This window comes from Triturus cristatus, chromosome 9 (genome assembly GCF_964204655.1).
Source record: "Triturus cristatus chromosome 9, aTriCri1.1, whole genome shotgun sequence".
NCBI lineage: Eukaryota > Metazoa > Chordata > Amphibia > Caudata > Salamandridae > Triturus > Triturus cristatus.
The window spans coordinates 1,184,938,896-1,184,954,743 of NC_140592.1; the positions used below are offsets into that span (position 1 = coordinate 1,184,938,896).

Below are 15,848 nucleotides of genomic sequence, written 5' to 3' on the forward strand. Positions count from 1 at the left end.
CGGAAGATGGACCTGCTGCAATTCTATTTCTTGTTGCCTCTTTGACAGCATAAGAGTGTCTGTAAAAAATACATACTAGTTTTGGCATTACATTTATTTGATCTCCTAACTATTCTGAACTATCAGAAGGCACCACTACCTCCTGCTTGGTCACGCCTTGCCACTTCGCCAAGCTACATCAAGGGTGATGGCAGTCTTGGGAGAAATGTGCTCACATTTGTCAATAGCTGGATTTAGGTGTTGCAGAAGGTAAGGTACCCTTGCAGAGAAGCCCCGCTTGTTATTCCACCTACTTCTGGCCAGTGACTTCCTCTGACAGATTGCCTTTTAAACAGCCTCCCTATTAGAATGCGGTTCATTATGCACCATTCCATTAAAAAGTACATCTTGGGGTTTAAGTTATTGGATACCACTTGCTTCTGGCACTATGTATAATACATGTTTAAAGAGGAGTCTCAACTCTTATTAGAGACGAGGAAGAAACATTTCCCTCTAGGACCGCCGGGACACTGCACGCAAATCCTTCATCATCGGCCTTATTCCAGCTCGTTTCTCTCTGGAATTAGGTTTACTTTTCTGCGCGCATTTCCACTTAATCAAATGTTCTTTTTAGAGTCCTTCATCTCCGCGTGAATTGTTTGTCTTGGGCGAAAGCTGTATTGACCAAGCTTCAGCGCATTTCCCTCTGCAAAAAATCCCCACGGTGAAGTGAGGAGAGAGCAGGCAGTCTACTCATTTCAGACACTTGACTGTGGCGATCCTCTGTGCAGCTCTGGAGGAAACCCGCAGGCATTTAAAGGTAAAGAGAGTCTGTGCAAGATACACAAGCACACGCTCACTGCATGCCGGAAAACAAATTAGACGCATTACTGGTTACGATGGATTTAAGGAATGTACTTCTAATGTCACATCCCTGCTTCCCATCTGTAACACTGACATCCGTCCACCTGCCTGACTTCCTAGTCCAGCTACTCCCTCACCAGATCCACCCTCCCTACAACTCCGAAACTCTACTGCCAAAGGCGCTCGCTACTGTTGGAAATACAGCCTACCCACCCGTAGGCTGCTGAAACTTCGATGTTGGTGAAGTTCCAAAATGAGAAAACCCTTACCCTCTAAAGAATGGATAAAAAAGACCTGTAAAATACAATTCGGGACAGGCAACAACACAAGGAAAGAGGAAAGGAGAAAAGAGGGGGGGGGGGGGGGGGAAGTAATGTCAAGAGGGAGGGAAATAGGAAAAGTGTCATAGGTGCTCTGGTATATGGAAGGGGCACTGTGGTATAGGTAGGTTTAGAGGTTCTATGGAATAGATAGGGTGAGGGGCACTGGGTAGAGTGGGGGCAGTAGTAGAGGAACTAGGGCACAGGTAAAAGGGTAAAAGTAGGTTAAAGATGCTTGGTTCTGGGGAAGGGGAAGTGAAATGAAGGTATAGCTAGGCAACAATATCGGCACCAGGGTCTAGCTACAGGCAGAGATACTAGTGTCTAGGTGTGATACGGTTATGGTGGAGGTATAGTATAAAGGTAGTATGCTAAAGGTAGAGGTAAAAGGGTAGTGGTAGAAGTAGAAACAAGCATTTGCAATGCATTTGGTCTCGCCTTTGGGACCTTATATGTATTTAGCTATGCATCACTTTACCCTGGGTGCTGAAACATTTACTGTTCTTTAACATGGGGGTAAGTAAGCACCAAACTGCGTGATACGCCAGGTATAGGAACACATGGAGAGAAATATTGCCTGTCAGCGGGAAATGGTGTAGTTCAAAGCTCTGTTTTTAATATAAAATCAGGGCCTTCTGTGGTCATATCACTGAAAAATACAAGATTTGAAAAAAATATTGTCTACGGGTGCTTGTGGAAGACAATTTCTATGGACTGGAATCTAGAGAATGCTAAAGTGATTCTGGTATTTTTACTAACCTCTGCTGGTCGTTTTCTATCAAATTTTATGGGGGCAGTTGAACAGAAAAAATAAAAAAAAAGAAAGTCCCTCAGCAGAAAGCATTTCTGGTATTTTTCTGACCTCTGCTGGTCATTTTTTTTATCAAGACAGTTAAATAGAGGCAGTTGAATAGAAAAAAAAGTCACTAAGCGGAAGCAGACAAGTCCTAGGGCAGATCTCCAGAGCCTACAAAGTACATACACATAGTATATACTAAAGTATATACAAGAGGTCTTGAATGCTCGTCCTAAAAAGGATACAAAATATTTGAAGAAGGAGGAGGAGGAGTCTGGGTGGGTGGCTGTGTAATGTGTGATTTAGCTGACAATTCAATCAGAAACAGACTACTATAATGGCTATTAAACTGGCTAAAAAAACAGTCCTAAAAAAGGTGAAAATTGAACCATGCCTAAGTATTAAATCCCCTTGGAGGATCGCCACCTTGAAGTGGTCGAGGGTGCATCCTAATGACCTGGAAAGCTATGCAGACGGGAGTTTACTCTCCTGGCAGAGTTGCCCAAGCCGGACAGGCCAAGGGGTAGAGACCAGATGAAGTGTGATCCACTGGTCCTCCAGGTTGGACACAAGACAAACAACCTTGTCCCATAACAGAGACAGCTGTAAGAACCACTAAATGTTCAGGCACAAGGGACTCCAGGGTTGCTGCAGAAGACATGCATTATTGACAGCAGTCCATGCAGCATGGAAACTACTGATAAAATGACAGAAATTCTGAATACCAAGTACAAGACCAGAATCGGATTCTGGAACAAACGGACTATGTATGACACAGTAAGGCTGGCTCAAGTAACATCTGAGATGAGGGCAAAGAACACCTGGATGCGATCTGTGGAAACAGAAATGAAGGTCCTGAACCACAGCTGGGGCACCATACAGAAACTTGCTCAAAGAAAACAGAAGTGGAGGTCCTTTGTTGCGGTCCTACACGTCCGTAGGCATAACGGGCAATAGCAGTAAGTATTAAATGGTATAAGCAAAAAGTTATGATCTAAATCTATAGTCGGCTGTGGCAAGAACACCAGAATCTTGTTATTTGGTGCCAAAGACTCAATCAAACACTGGCTAAGACAACATAAACAAACAAAAAAGAAGCATTCTTTTAAACTGCTCAGCTTTTATAAGCACTTCTAATCTAAAAACACATTTATTTAGAAAATAAATGTGATCAACTGAAATACACTGGGGGTTGTTTGCGCACATAAAATAAAACTTTGAAGCTTAACCAAATTGTTCAATAGTTCTAAAATACACATACCCCACAATAATCAATTATTAACAAGTGATTACAAAGACAGTCTGTAATGCGATCTCATTCCCCCTTTACAGAAACACCCCCAGTAATTTCTCTTTTTGACCTTTAGTTTATAGGCCTTTGCTGTGGCTTGGAACTCCTAAATGGAGTATCACTCTCTGAAAAGGAGTGACGCTCACTGAAATTGCGTGGTGAAGTGGATTTCAGGTGCAACCTCATTTGCAAATCTCTGAAGGTGAGATGCTGTGTATAGATGGAGTAGGGGCCTTTGAGCAGGTTGCACTTTACAGGTGTGTACACGTGAAGACTGAGCAAGGATGATTGCTGTCTGACTCAGCCTGGCATGGACCCACAGGCAGAACTATCGAAGATGACATCCCGTCTAAATTGTTTTAATACAATCGGAGACCTAAAGGAACTGCACAAGCTGTTTTTTGTTGAAATGTGTAATGTTTCAATTTGAGCATTTTTTGTTTAAATTGCCTTTAAACATAACACTGGATTGGAAAAGGGTACAAGGATCAAAGTCACTTTGTCTGTAGCGGTCTAGATGCTAGCCGTGATTTGCCAGAAGACCCTTGGCCCGGAAGGGCCAGAACACAATGTATCACTCTGCTGGCCAGGCGTGGCGAGCGAGCATAAATAAATGGGCGGAGGTCGCTCGTGACTTCCGGCTCAATAGAGCCTACCTTGTGCCTGGTGTGTTTCTTTGCTGTTCCAGCACTAGGCCGTGGCGGCACCTGTCAAGTCACATCACACAGGCGACGAAGGTGGGCATCACTCGTACCTGTGCCGTGCTGAGCCCACCGCCGATACATCTACTGCTCACTGCCTCTCTGCCCTGCTGGGCGAAAACGGCGCCATTGTGACACACGTGAAGTCTGCGCGATGCGCCCATCCTGCCCCGGCTGCGATATCCAGCTGCAACGATCGTGACGTACCGGTGTCACAGCGGAGCCAGCGTTATCTTCCTGCGACGCTGAGACCGCCTGCCTGGAGCCCGTGTCTCGGCAGCTTCGCCGTCTGTGGAAGGCTGCCTGTCCCGCCGGAATCCTCCTGCGTCTGCCGCCTGGTTTGTGAAGGCCTGTAAGAAGGTCAAGGAGTTGCCTGCTCCTACCAGACGCCCACATGTGAGCGCGAGGCTCAGAGCGGGCGAACGCCTGCAGCGGACCTGGGTAAGCACAGCGGCTGTGAGAGCTGAGACACAGCACTACCTGCAACGCTGCCCCCTGCTGGTTTCTAACTCCATGGCTGACGCTGCACCCCTTCACCAGCACGCACGTGACTCGGGCCATTCTCCCTGAAGGACAGCCCCAGCCTGCAAAGCCTTCACAGCACCAGTGGCAGCAGTGTCCTGAGCATGGCCTGCAACAGGACCACACATTAAGAGAGGAGGGAAATTATTTACATGTCGCCTCCAAGCACTGTCATCGCTGTGCCACAACGCAATAAAGACAGCATCAGACAAGTCTCACAGGAAAAATGTCGGACCCGGCAACCCATGCAGCGCCGCAACAACTGCCTCCTGGCCACCAAGCTGGTCCCCCAGCTATGCAGCCCATGCCATAACATTCTCAGATCAGTGCGTTGCCCCTATTCAGCGAGCTCATCGACCCGGCCACAGCATCTCCCAGATGGACACTCTGGATCAGCAGGCTGGACAACTATTTTACAGCGACGCGAGAAACGGATGGTGCAGTGAAGAGGTCCCTACTATTACATTTCATGGGGGATGAAATTTACAAACTTTTGTGCACTTACCTAACACCGGGGCGCCTAACAACTACAACGCAGCAGTCAGGGCCCTGAATGCACATTTCGATCCCCAACTGAACCCCGACTACGAACAGTTCAAATTGCGCCAAGCGCACCAAAGGGAAGAGGAGTCTATGGATGCGTTCCATGCACGGCTGCGAGAGCTAGCAAGCACGTCTACAGATGACGACCAGAATAAGGAAGTGAGGGCCCAAGGTATCCAAGGTTGTCGGAACAAGAACCTCAGGACACTTATCCTGCGACAACCAGGTATTACCCTGGAAGACATCCTGATCCTGGCCAGGTCCCATGGCCTTTCTCCGCTTGTTGTGTAATGGCAATGGACATTGCCATTACACAACAAGCAGAGAAACCTTGTTCAGCACCCTCCTCAAATACTAAACATACTCACTTAGTCATGAATATACTGGGATCACAAATACAATTAATCCAAAATCATTACAGCACCAAATTTTCTACAGTCCTAGAGTAGTTTTACTCGGAAATGAAGATATTACAAGAGTCCATTTGTTTTATTCCTTTTTCAAAATAGTTCCACTGTTGGTTTATAATGTATCTGGCTGTACATTAGATTTCTATTGAACAGATTATCATCTATGGTAGTAGGGTGACAAAATCTCAATAGCACTTCCACATTCGAGTAACTGGTTTCTAGAAAAATATTTTTGTCAGACATAATTGGATGGAACACGAAGGAGTCTTTTGAGGTGCGGTAACTTCCCAGTAGGGACCATTACTACCAAATCCATATTCTAAGCGGAGAAACAGAAAGGGAGGATGCAGTTCGCACCCAGAACAGAAGCGCCTGCGGACGATGGCCAGAGAGAAGCACACAAGGATCACGCTGCGGGTACTATGGTAGAGAAGAACACCCGCAGGAAGAATGCCCGGTGCAAGGGTGAACATGCTCAAGGTGTGGCACCCCCAACCACTTCGCGGTGGCGTGCAGAGGAAGCCCGACGAATTGAGGAGCCAGAGGACGACGGTCACCATCAAAAACGGTAAAACACTTATCGCTTGAAGTTCTGAAAGCCCAAGGTCAGCCCGGACCCCGTGCGACAGAGGAATTACCTAGAGGACTCATCAACAGATGAAGAGGGTGAATGCTACCTCATATCCTTCGCGAATGACCTCAAACGAAAAAGGCGCCCCCAGCCCACGAGCGCCCTAAAAATTGCCGGATCCTAGGTCAAAGCGTTAATCGACACATGGGCATCCGTGAATGTGATGGGGTGCAAACAATACAGGTGACTTAACCCAAGACCCGTACTATTCCCGTCGCACGTCAGGATCCTCACGTACGACAGCCAAACGGTGCTTCCCCTCAAAGGGAAAATGACCGTCCAAGTGAAGGAGGAAGGACACGAGATCACCACCACCTTCCACGTCGTTGACAGGGAAGCTGACATGCTGGTGGGGAGCCACACAGCTGAGGACCTTGGCCTAGTCACGATTGCCAACGCAGTCAAGACCCTGAAAATCAAGGATGTGTTGGAAATGTTCCTGCATCTATTCGAAGGACTAGGATGCATGAAGAAGGCTCCGATCGAATTACATAACAGACAAGGCCGTGATGCCAGTTGCGTTATGACACAGGTGAATACCCTTCCACCTTAGGCCACTCATCAAGAAAGAACTCCAAGAGCTGGAACGACTAATAGTCATCGAGAAGATCACTGGCCCGCCACCATGGGTGTCGCCCATGGTGATCGCAGAGAAGACAAAGCAACCTAGCAAGGCTATGTATCGATATGCGCCCACCCAATCAGGCGATCAAGCAGGAAAGACACTTGACACCTACCGCAGATGACATCCTAGCTGATCTAGACGTGTCCACCTAGTTCTCCAAGCTTGACCTCAACGCAGGACACCACCAGTTGAGGCTAGCAAAGAAGAGCCGATGCATCACAACTTTTTCAACCCACATAGCTTAGGGATCTCATCAGCGGCAAAAATCTTTCAGAACGCTGTCCATGAGGTACAGTCAGGACCCCAGGGAGTGCAAAATGTCAGTGACGACATCTTGATACACTCGGCAACCATAGAAGAACATCATCGCCATCTCAGGGCCACCCTCCAGCGTCTTGCTGAGCATGGAGTCACCCTTCACAAGGACAAGTGTTCGTTCTTTCAGAAGTCTATCGGTTTCTTCGGCTACGTTTTCAGCCAGGACAGAGTAGACCCGAGGAAGTCACAGGCCATACAACAAACCCCTGCCCCGACGAATGCATCAGAAGTCCTAAGCTTCCTCGGGATGACTACATACTGTGGGTGTTTATACCGAATTTGCCCACGCTAGCAGAGCCCCTGCGTGCCTTGACCAAGAAAGACGTAGCCTGGAAGTGGGACTGAGAAGAAGACGATGCCTTCCAGAAGATTAAACTGGGACTGTTAGGAAATACTACAGTGGTATACCCCAAGACTACTTGAATGAGCTCTCTTAACCCAGGAGACGGAACTAGGGCGGTGGACTCCACTCGCATTCGTGAGCAAGGCCCTCACAACAACGGAAGCCCGGTATTCTCAGATTGAGAGGGAAGCACTAGCCATTAAGTGGGCTTACAACAACTTCCATCTGTATGTCAGTGGGCATCCGTTCCGAGTGGTGACCGACCACCAACCACTGATCCTACTATTCAGAGGAACAGCGCCACACCCTCCCCCAAGGATCGAACGATGGGCGATACAGCTACAACATTATCAAATGGAGCTCGTATACCGTCCTGGGGCGAAGAATCCGGTAGGCTTTTTGTCAAGACACCCGCCAGAAGCGGCTGGGGACGGAGGCGACCAAGAGCTCAAGACGGAAGAATACGTAGTTATGATATACCAGTGGGCCGGTCCACGAGATCTTACCCTGGACGAGATCAAAGCCGAGACCTGACGCTGTACTAGTGAAGCCGCTGGAATCACTCCGAAAAGGGTCCTAGGAAGACTTTCTGCACAGAGCGAACAGATTGAACGAAGCCGATAGAGACCGGCTAGGGAAGTTCTGGAAGGTGCGAGACGAGCTAAGCGCCACTGCAGAAGGAGTGATACTAAGAGGCTCTTGCATAGTCATTCCTGCGAGTCTGCAAGGACGAGCCACCTCCCTTGCTCACGGAGGACACCAAAGGGCAATGCGGATGAAGTCTCGCATGAGAGAGAAAGTGTGGTTTCCTGGCCTCGAAGCCGCCGTGGACGCCCTGGTAAGGAACTGCAGAATGTGTCAACTCACGAGTAGCCAAGAACAACCTGTTCCAGTCATAACGAAAGACCCAGCAACAGCCCTGTGGGCGAGAGTAAGTCTAGACTTCGGGAGTTTTCCAGATGGCAGGGTAACTGCAGTTCGCATCGACAGCTACACAAAATACCCCATTGTAGAGGTTATTGCATCCACATCCTTCGCCCATCGACAACCGGTGTTGGAGTAGACGTTCTCTCTATTTGGATTGCCTCATGAAGTCAAGACTGACAATGGACCCCCATGTCAGGGAGCAGAATTTAAAGACATGCTGACACTGCTGGGAGTCCACCATCACCGAATCACTCCACAATGGCCCCAGGCCAACGGAGAAGCAGAACGCTTCATGAGGACCCTCAATAAAGCCCAATGGATTGCAGTCTCCGAGCAGACCAACTCGGAGTTAGCGCTGCACAGGTTCCTACGGGAGTACTGCAGAACCCCACACTGCACGACGCAGAGGTCATCCTGGTCCCTGATGCTGGCCAGACCCCGGAGGGACACCATTCCCGCAGCAGACGGTTGGACCCCAGAACAGTATGACCCTGCCGATTCCCAGGCATGCAGAGCGAAAACCAATGAACGGGCAGGCAGTAGGAGAAGAGCAAAGACCAGGATCATCGTGCAAGGATGCACTGTTCTTGCACCGCCACAGGAACCGCCGCAGCGGAAGGAAGTTCCGCACGGCATACGAGACAGGGGCCTGGACCGTACTGAAGACTAACGGGAACGCCATCACAGCTCAAAAGGTTGGTGAGATCATTACCCGGAACATCTCCTGGTTCAAGCGAGTACCGGAAGCTGGTACGGACCGAGTAACTCTCAACCACGTAGACGGTGGAGAAGCCACAGCGAAGGGCCTGATACCAGGTCCAGAGGAAGACAAAACAGTGCTGAGCCCACCTGTCGAAGAAATAAAAAGCATGAAGTCTCAATTTCTGACAAACAAGGTTAACAATTTCCTCGCATGCAAGTCGCCCATCGCAATAAAGAACCCAACACACACAGCCAACTCATGTTCAGACCCTATAGTGCTGCAACAACAACACATGTAAATCATAACAGCAGAAGTACACAATAGCCACGACTCTGGCTACAAAAATGGTCCTAAAAATTTGAAATCGACAACCAAGACAACAGATACTAACCCTCCTCAGACACAAGGAGTTACTCTTTCGCCAAATAAAAATAGGGGGTTAAATTCTCCAATGAAACTTGATGCTATCTCAAAGAATAAACAGAAAAAGATTCAAAAACAAAATAAGAAAAAAAGAGAAGATGGAAAGGGCAAAAAAGCTAAAAGAAATAACGGCAAAATTCTTTCCAATTTTTAATCAAAAAAGAAAATCTGGTTCAAACATAGATCAGCACAACAGTTCATTCTCCCCTTCCAACAAAGAACAGTGGAAACTGGAAATCTCACCAGATAGGCCTCAGCAAGACCAATTGTTAAATATCTCACATTCTTTTCATGACTCAAGTGGAATCGATTCTCCTTCAATCAACTCAGTACCCTCACAAAAAGGAGCCCACCAAACCCACTAATCTGAACACATCCAGACGACACTCAGAACCTGTTATCTCAAACAATTCCCAGAGCTTTAAACTTGAACAACGAACCTTTCAAAAACCCTAACAGACCAAGGTTGCTAAACAAACGAGCAAACTCCACAGCTAAATTGAGCCTGTGGTGGACAGTGTTCCGTGGCAAAAACAACCATTCCCCAAAATGGACCAATCTGCTTAGGCAATTATCCAAACAAGGGCAACTTTGCAAAGAAATCCCCCTTTGCTCCCAATCCAAACCAAATCTAAATGCACTGCACCGCCACAACACGGTTGCCTCTCCGGCACTTTCGGTGTAGGAACACCTCCACGACAGGTGGAGTCCCAAGGCAAAAAGATGCAAACAATTTTCCAGCCCCTTTGAAAATCACGTGGTAACAATGACATCTTAAACAGAACAAATATTCTGAAGCTATTGGCGGCGCTAGAGCATTTAAAACATTTCTCTCCCACATGCATTGAAGCAATAGAATTGAAATGCGGTAATCCCTACAAAGCTACCCTAGTAACTTGGACATCACTTAAAATCGCTGATCCGATTTTAACAAGGCACAGCGTTTTCTCTGAGTGGGGAATGATTATATCTAAGCCTCCAGATGAGAAATGCCCAGTAGTGCTATTACAGACCGACCAAACAGAATCATCAACAAAGGGCAGTACTCAACTAGAGCTACGACAGGGAAAATCCATTTCCTTTTCAAGGAATTCAATAGGGGAAGGCGTTGATCCCTTTCCTCCCTTAAAAATATCAATAAATCAAGCACAAAAACGCATCTGTCATTTTTAGGTCGACCCTAGACAGTGCTTTCTATTGGCTGTTGGCTGTGCCATTCAAAAATCTATCCTTTGTATTGGTGTTGCGTTGTAAAAGTCCCTCCCTTCTCTCCTTCTGGTGATTTCCCTTAGTGAGTATTTAGTTTGGCCACCACACTGTGTAGCGTGTGCTGGCCCCTGTTTACAGAGACGTGCATCTGTTAGCAATTATCCTTATCGTAACTGCAGTCTGACTTCCATTCTGACCTAAAGACGCTCTGTGGCTTGGTTTCTGTTTCAGCGTGCGCCTGTTAGCAATTATCCTTATCTTAACTGCAGTTTCACTTCAATTCCGACCTAAAAAAACCCTGTGCTTTTGTTTATGTTTTAATGTGCATCTGTTATGAATTATCCTGATGGTAACTGCAGTATGACTTTTATTCCAACAGTCAAACTTAAAAATGATATTAAAAAACCACGGAGCGAGGAGGAGCCTAGCGCGCAACCAAGATGGCCGCGTAGGTGCGAGGCTCCCGAGGACCTCCGCGACCTCCTATGACTATCCTGAACATATCCTGTCCCAGATGAGGGGACTGTGTTGGTGAGCCCGAGCTGAGGTGGCGCCCGTTTTCCGCTTCCAAATCGGACCTCGGACACCGACTTTAGCACCGATTGAGGTTTGCGGCCTTCTCCTAGCCGAACCCCGGATTTGCGTTGTGGGGCGATCCAGTGACGAAGTGAATAACAACGGCGGACGGGGCTTGGTGACTCGCGTAACCCGCACTTTCACTTTCGCACCCTCCTTGCTGTCTATGCGAGGTTGGGTCGCGGGGCTTCGTGTGTTGGTGTGGCCTCGCTGGGGGGCCCTGCCTGCCCGCCGGCTGTGATCCGCCCTGCAGATCTGGGGTGGCACCCCCCCGGAGCCCGTGGACCGGCTTGCCCGCCCTTCACGACGTGGCTGGTGCGATCGGGAGACTGGGACCATGGCCACGAAACAAGATGGCGATCGGGCAAAGGTAAAATCGACCCGGCGTGGCGCAGCCCATCAGTCCAACAGCATGGATCGCTATACCCTCCAGAAGGGATCTCCTGAGGTGCCACGCAGGTCCCCTGAGGGTCCTACTGATGCCCCCGATCTGCCCACGGATCTGACTCTGCGGGATGTCATGGGCGCCATCGCCGAGATGAAGGCCTCTGTGGGCCAGCGTTTTGACACACTGGCGCAGAAGATCGACTCGGTCCTCGTAGATGTTGGCCTGATAAGGGCTGATCTCTCCAAGACCAACGACCGAGTCGATTCTTTGGCCCACACCGCATCGGGCCTTACGACAGATGTGGCGGCCCTGCAAATGGAGGTGCGCCGGCTTGCTCGGGCGAGTGCGCTGATGGATCGTCGCCTGGAGGACTCCGAGAGTCGGGCCCGGCGGAACAACATCCGTATCATCGGGGTGCCTGAGGGACGTGAGGAAGCGGCGGCGGACCTTTTCGTGGAAGACCTGATTGTTACCCATCTCCAGCCACGGGGGCTGAGTAAATTCTTTGCTGTGGAGAGGGCCCACAGGGTTCCCGGGGGAAGGCCTAAGGTCGGAGCCGCTCCGAGACCTCTCATCGCCCGGATTTTTAATTTTCGGGACAGAGACGCTATCCTGCAATCCTCCAGACTACAGGGACCGATTAGACTTGACAATATGGACATTAATTTCTATCCTGATTTCACCCCTGCGGTCCAGAAGCAGAGATTGAGCTTCCTTGGTGTCAAGCGCCGTCTTCGGGACCTAAATCTCAAATACGCCATGCTTTTCCCAGCTAAGCTGCGAGTGGAGGTGGAAGGTCGCACACACTTTTTTGATCGTCCCGAAGCGGCCGGGGACTGGCTGGATACTCTGTCTGGAGATCGGGATCGGGGTGGCAGGGGGGGGCGGCCGGGGGAGAGGGCTCGCCGGATCAAGACTGAGGGATTAATATTAGGCCTCGCTCGGGACAAAAAGGATACCACTTTTGACTATACGTCGGATTGCTTAAGTTCCCCTCCTATGGAGGTTGTGTGGGGTCTCTTGGGGGTTCTCCCTCCTCCTCTGGGGGTCTAGTTAGTTTAACTATCTATGGGGCGACAGGCACACTGCACGTTGGGGGGGCTGTCTGGGCTCATGCAGGGGTGCAGGGAGGGGGGAGTTTTGTTGGGGTGGGTAGGCAGGGATGGGGTGTTGTTCGTTATTATCACAAGGCAACCCTTTTTTTGTGTTGGTTCTACTGTGCTCTCGGGGGGACGAATGATGGTTTTTGTGTATGATGGGGGGTAGGGAATTAACTTTGTTGTCTTGGAACGTCAATGGACTGGGGGACAGGATCAAACGAGGGGTGGTCCTACAGTATCTGAAGCGACTCTCGCCTGATGTGGTCTTCCTGCAGGAGACACACCTTATTGGCAATTCCTTCTGTGCCATGAATCGGCGTGGCTACCGCCTCGTGGCCCACTCGGGCTTCACGTCAGGCTCGAGGGGTGTGGGTATCATGGTAAAGAACTCGCTCCCGTTAGAAATTGATGAGGTGCTCCACGATGACAGGGGACGTTACACTGTCTTGGTGGGGAGAATGGAGGGCAAAGTGGTTGTCTTTGTGTCAGTGTACGTCCCACCGGGGTTGCAGTCGACCACCTTTGCAGATCTGGGGCGCCTCCTCCTTGGCCTTCCGGGGGGGCTTCTGGTGGTGGGGGGGGATTTCAACGCGGTGGTTTCCGGGACTGTGGATCGTCACCCCCCTAGGGACCTCCCCCGGGCACAGGCGTGGCTATCCGGCCTCTTGGATACACTGGGATTGGTGGACTGCTGGCGCTTAAAACATCCCACGCAGCTGCAATACACTTTCCACTCGGGGGCCCATGGTAGTCTCTCACGGCTTGATTATGTCCTTGTCCCGGCGGCCCATGTCGGGAGGGTGGGGGAGGTGCGCCATTTGGCACGGGGTATCTCGGACCACTCCCCGCTATTGTTGCATTTTGATGTCTTTCCGAGGGCTGAGAGCAGGGTGGTCCCAATCAATTCCTGGTACCTGCGCGACCCCACCATTCGCGCTGACTTGATTAAATCCCTCCAGCGCTATTTTGAGGAGAATGTGGGGTCAGTGCCTTCAGCTATCTCCCTGTGGGAGGCCTTCAAAACAGTACTTAGAGGAGAGGCCCTATCCCTTATTTCCCACGCCCGGAGGCGCGAGCGGGAGGAGGTGACCCGGGTGGAGGCTGAAATAGCTGAGCTGGAGGGTAATCTGGAAGATGGGGTGACGGATGCTGCACTACATGTCCTCCAGCTCAAGCAGGCGGCTTATAGGGCCCTCGTTACGGAGGCGGCCAGGGGCCTTAGTAGAGAGCAACAGGGACGACTGTATGATGTGGGTGATAAGGCTGGTAAACTGATAGCATGGTTGGATAAAAAGGAGAGAGCGAATCGTGTGGTCCCGCTGATTGAGAAAACGAATGGTGTGTGTGTAACTGAGCCAGAAGAAATGGTCTCCTGTTTCGCGGAATATTTCCGCGAGGTGTATTCCCCGGTCTCTTCTTGCTCGGAAGAGGATTCCCGTGCCCTGCTCAGGGATATCGCGCTGCCTTCCCTGTCCGGGGAGGACAGGGTGTCGCTGGACGCCGCTCCCACCTCCGACGAAATCGCCCTCGCCATACGCTCGGTCGCTTCTGGCAAGGCCATGGGCCCGAACGGTATCCCTATCGAGCTGTATAAGCTGCGACCGGATACATTGGTGCCTCACCTCCGCGCAATGTTCCTCGCGGCCCACTCGCTGGGCTCCCTCCCGCTTGACCAGCGTCTGGCTACAATCGTGGTGATCCACAAGGAGGGGAGACCTCGGGATCAGGTTACTTCTTACCGGCCTATCTCATTGCTGAATGCGGAGCCCAAAATTCTCGCTAAGGTACTCGCCAATCGGCTGGTCGGTGTGGTGGGAGATCTGGTTCATCAGGACCAGTCTGGCTTTATTCACCATCGCAATACAGCCCTTAATCTGCGGCGTTTGCATGGGGTGCTTGCGCGCGTCCCATTTATACGGGAACCGGCCATTTTGGCGTCTTTAGACGCCACCATGGCGTTTGACACGCTTGAGTGGCCATACATCTGGGCGATGCTTGCGAAGTTCGGATTTGGCCCAGGATTCATCAGTTGGGTCAAATTGTTGTATGCGGGACCATTGGCGCAGGTGGTCGTGAACGGAAGAGTATCGGCCCCGTTTGAGCTGGGCCGGGGCACGCGACAGGGCTGTCCCTTGTCGCCGCTTCTTTTTGCGCTTGCCTTGGAGCCCCTGGCGGAGTGGCTGCGGTGGGAGCCTTCCATCCGTGGTCTCCGTTGGACCCCCGAGTATGAGGACCGCGTATCCCTATACGCTGATGACATCCTTCTCTACCTAGCCTCCCCACGTAAATCACTTATAGTGCTAGTTGATGTTTTACACTCGTTTGGTCGTAACTCCGGTCTCGTCATCAACTGGGCTAAATCGTGTGTGTATGTTCTCTCTGGGGACGCTCCTATTCTCCCGCGGGGCTGTCCGATCCAGATCGCCCCGCAGGGATTTCGGTACCTGGGTGTCTTCATTACTCTGGACCCGGAGGCCCGGTATGAACGGAATCTGCTTCCCCCCCTCCAGCGTCTGCGGGTAGATGTCGCACGCTGGCGGCGCCTGCCGCTTTCGCCGCTCGGCCGGGCGGCATTGTTCAAGATGATGTCTCTGCCGCGTTTTTTGTACGCTTTGCAGAACACTATGGACTTGGTCCCGGCGCGCTACTTCCGTGAGGTGGAGAGTCTGCAACGCCGCCTGTTCTGGGACGGGAGGCCGCGCATTGCTCTGGCCAAGCTGACGCTCCCATGGTTTGACGGGGGGGATTGCCCTCCCGGATATTAAATGGTACTATTGGGCCTCCCAGCTCGCTGCCATTAACCATGGCCTCTACGGGCCCGCCTTAAACCCGGCATTTGAAATGGACAAGATGCTCCTGCCAGGTGGCGACTACAATCGAGCGCTCTACTCTAGCGCGCCCGACGCTCGTCTGACGGGCCCCACGCGTGTCATGGTGCAAGTCTGGCACGCGGCCAATGCAGCTATGGGGTGGAAGGACCGTTTGACCCGGGCATCACCACTATACGCGTCTGAGCGGTTAGGTTCCCTGTGGACCTCTAAGGGCTTCGAGAAGTGGGACATCATAGGTATCGTAAAGTGGGGGATCTTTGGACGAGGGGAGGATTTAAAACGTTCGATATGCTGCAGACGGAATTTCAGTTGCAGGGCAGTGAATACTTTCGGTATTTGCAGGTCCGT

At 50.7% G+C, this 15,848-nt stretch overlaps 1 protein-coding gene across 1 annotated transcript in view; it reads right to left on the bottom strand.

Annotated features, from left to right (window-relative positions):
* TEDC1 (tubulin epsilon and delta complex 1) overlaps positions 1 to 15,848 on the bottom strand; it is a 639,294-nt gene that overhangs the window by 523,925 nt on the left and 99,521 nt on the right. The gene's annotated exons all lie outside the window — the stretch shown is intronic.